This window comes from Echinops telfairi, unplaced genomic scaffold (assembly GCF_000313985.2).
Source record: "Echinops telfairi isolate 266 unplaced genomic scaffold, ASM31398v2 ScPeMD7_7467;HRSCAF=8505_0, whole genome shotgun sequence".
NCBI lineage: Eukaryota > Metazoa > Chordata > Mammalia > Afrosoricida > Tenrecidae > Echinops > Echinops telfairi.
Genome location: NW_022111367.1, coordinates 2,686,456 through 2,690,474, shown reverse-complemented (window position 1 = coordinate 2,690,474; position 4,019 = coordinate 2,686,456).

The window sequence follows — 4,019 nt, the reverse complement described above, 5'->3', positions numbered from 1 at the left end:
GTATGAGCCCCTAATAAAATGATTAAAAAAGAAAAGAAAAGAAAGCACTCTGAATATGAAGGTCTGCCGAGTTGGTTTGAGAGCTCATTGGAAGTTAGGGAGCAGGAATAATGTCAGTGCTTCAGATTCAATGTAGAAAGATGAACTACTTCAATTCATCTCATACTGCAGAATTCTAGTCAAAGAAGAACAAAAGGCTAGGATTATTTGGAGTAGAAATAAAATTGTAATTCTGTTATGAAGAAGGAATGGGAGAATGACTTTTATGTAGGTAACTAACAGCAGTACTCATTATAACTAGGAATACTTCACCTGCTAAGTATGTCCCACAAATATCTCATGTCAGACACCATAAACCCCCAACCCACAAAGCTTTTTGTAAAACCATAGCACAGTATATTTTCTTTTTATAAAGCTAGGATTCTTAAAAATTGACTCTGTTGTTAATGACCACCTACTGCGATTGAGTCAATTCCAACTCTGAAACAACAAAAACAAAAAAAAACACTCACCATTGATTTTGACTTCTGGAGACCCTATATAAGGTTTCCAAGGTTATAGAACTTTATGGGAACAACATCAACTTTCTTCCGCAGAGCTAACCTTGTGATTGACGATCAAACTGCTTAACAGATCACAACTCCAAGCCTCCATCAATTGTTAATGAAACCTGTTTACTGGCTTGCAAAAGAGGCAAGATATAGTGCTTTGTGATCCTGGCCCTGAAAAGGATAAAAAAATTTAAAAACCCAACCTTGTACCAAGCATAGGTATATAGGATTAAATTTATACTTTCCTGTGCTGTGAGAATACCAAGTTTAAAAAAGGACCTCTAGGATCCTGGCATATAGCCCAGTAGGAAAACATATACAATAAAAGATACATGCCACTCTCCAAAATAATGGGGGGGAAATTCCCTTGTCAAATATAAACTAAGAAGTAAAAAGAAATTAGTCATCATAAGGGAGTATCAGCTAATGAAAAAAATGTTGTGACACTGCAAATAAAATAATTTCATGAGAAAAATTTTAAAGTTTACAATAAAAAGCCCACATGGAAGAAGCACACCAGCCTGTGTGACCACAAGGTGTTGAAGGAATCAGGTATCAGGCATCAAAAAATGAAAAATCATATCACTGTAAATGAGGGTGAATGCAGAGTGGAGACCCAAATCCCATCTGTAGGCAACTGGACACACCCTTACTGAAGGGTTGTGGGAAGGAGATAAACCAGTCAGGGTGCAGGGTAGGAACGATGAAATATATAACTTACCTCTAGTTCTTAAATGCTTCCTCTCCAAACTATCATGATCCCAATTCTACCTTACAAATATGGCTAGACCTGAGGTTGTACATTGCTACAGATAGCAACTGGAAACACAGGGAATCCAGGACAGATGACCCCTTCAGGACCAGTGGTGAGAGGGGCAATATCTGGAGGGTGGAGGGAAGGTGGGGTAGAAACGGGGAACCGATTACAAGGATCTACATATAACCTCCTCCCTGGGGGATGGACAACAGAAAAGTGAGTGAAGGGAGACGTCAGACAGTGTAAGATATGACAAAATAATAATAATTTATGAATTATGAAGGGTTCGTGAGGGAGGGGGTGTGGGGTGGGAGGGGGAAAATGAGGAGCTGATATTAAGGGCTCAAGTAGAAAGCAAATGTTTTGAGAATGATGAGGAGAACAAATGTACAAATGTGCTTGACACAATGGATGGATGTATGGATTGTGATAAGAATTGTATGAGCCCTCAATAAAATGAATTTTAAATATAGCTTAAAAATAAATAAATAATGTTGTTCCCATAGGTCACCATTCAATCGAATAACATTTTAGCCTATAAAAAGGGGAAAAAAGCCATTAACAATATACGCCCTTAAACAATGAACTATAAGAAACCACAATAAAAATGTACACAAAATCAATGATGAGAACACAAGATTGGACAGGGAAATTGGATGGATGGGACAGGTAGGCTGATACATTTCAGGGACTATAATCAATGTCATAGAATACATTTTGTATGAATTGTTGGATGGGTATTTATCATTTGTAGTACAAATGATCGCTTATAACTCCATAAAATATGCAGGGAATAAAAGAAAAAGAAGCTAATAGATATGGGAAAATAATAGATGAAACCTTTAAAAATTAAATATTGAAAAGCTGTTTTGAAGGAGGGAAGATGACCGACTACTAGGTAGCTCACGTCCGGAGCTCCGAGGAGATCGGTGAGTGGGGAGAGTTGGGGGCGGAGTAGAGGTACCAAATTTGTCTGCTCGATACCCAAGACCACTCAGAGCATCTCTCGGACCCAGAAGTGGACTCCCACCCATAGCCAGGGCTCCACGGGGACACTCTGGATCTCAGGTGAAGCGCTGCGAGTAGCTACTCGGAAGGACCCGTGCCACAAAGCAGCTAGGTGTATGGTGTACAGTGGAGGCTGAGCCCGCCCGCCTTGGCACTCTGTGCAGAACCGCGTTAGGAACCCCCACCCCGCCGCAGGGAGCGGGGGCTTGTGTATGCATTCCGACCGGCAAACCCCCCCACACCCTGCAGATTCGGGTCCCCCCCACACCCTGCAGATTCGGGTCCCACCCGGGCACCCCTCATGGTCCAACAGGCCAGACCCAACGCCCCTTCTCCCCAGAGGCGCACGCCCGGCACCACAGCCAGGCGGAAGTTAGAGTCTGAGGACCTGCCTCTCGGCTTGGCTCCGCGTAAACCACCAATCAGACCTTCCCGCACTCTCAGAAACCGCAGCCCAGAGGAGTGCGCCCCATCACTGCGCTCCTTGCAGAACTGCCAACCAGCCCCCTTCCTGGGCCTCGCCACACACCTGCTCCCCTATACACGTGCACGCCTGTGCGCGGGGACACACACACACACACACAGTGATTCGCATCCTGCCACACCACTGCTGGCACAACTTTCTGCAGCTGTGGCATAGGAACCCAAGTTGTGGGGGCTTTATCACTGCATTCTCCCTTCCCCCTGCTCACTCTGTCCCACCCTTTGGGTTCCAAGAGGTGCATCAGTCGTGGCCCCCCTCCCATCTGCCTACCTGAGGGAAGTGCCCCTAGCCCGAAACAGATCACACAATCCCCAACCCATCCCCTAAATACACTCCCCTGCACTGGGGCCAATACTTTCTATCAGACCGCAACTTGCACAGCTACAACCTCCCAAAGAGAGCTCAGGGTTCCGAGACACCTGGGAAAATGGCACCAAGTGCGCAGAAATCGAACAGGAAACAGCAAACTGCTTCCACAGCTGCAACAAGAAAAGAGAAACAAAATCCAATGCCAGAGGACCATCTCGACCTATCAGCAGTCATAGAAAAGGCAAAGGTTGACCCCCCACGGAAAGAAATCTTCAGAATCCTGCTTGGAGCTATACAGGACATGAGGGAAGCATTACAGAAAAAGGATGAAATGATAGAGGAATTAAAGGCTATGCACCAAAAGGAAATACAGGAGTTAAAGGGTGAGATAACAAAAACTAACAGCAAACTCATGGACTTCGCTCAGAGAATGGAGGAGGCTGAAACCCGCACCAGTGACCTAGAGGATTCACAAGCAGAAATTAATAATCGTGAGAAAAAGTCTAACAAGTCCATCAGAGAAGCTGAAGAAAACCTCAGAGCTATGTCTGACGCTATGAGAAGGAAGAACCCTAGAATTATTGGCATGGAGGAAGAATCCACATCAAGGAAACCAACATCCAAAATAGTGATGGAATGCTTGTAAGAAAACTTTCCTAACTTAATGAGAGAAAACCAGGCAATTATTCGAGAGGCTGAAAGAACGCCAGCTAGACTGAATCCCCAGAAGAAGTCACCAAGACATATAGTTGTTAAACTATCCAGCTATGAGGTAAAGGAGAGGATTATGAGAGCAGTCAGAGAAGAAGAGGCAACTACATATAAAGGCAAACAGATAAGAATATGCTCAGACCTGTCAGCAGACACTATGAAGAAGAGGAGACAGTGGAGCAGCATATTCCAAAAACTG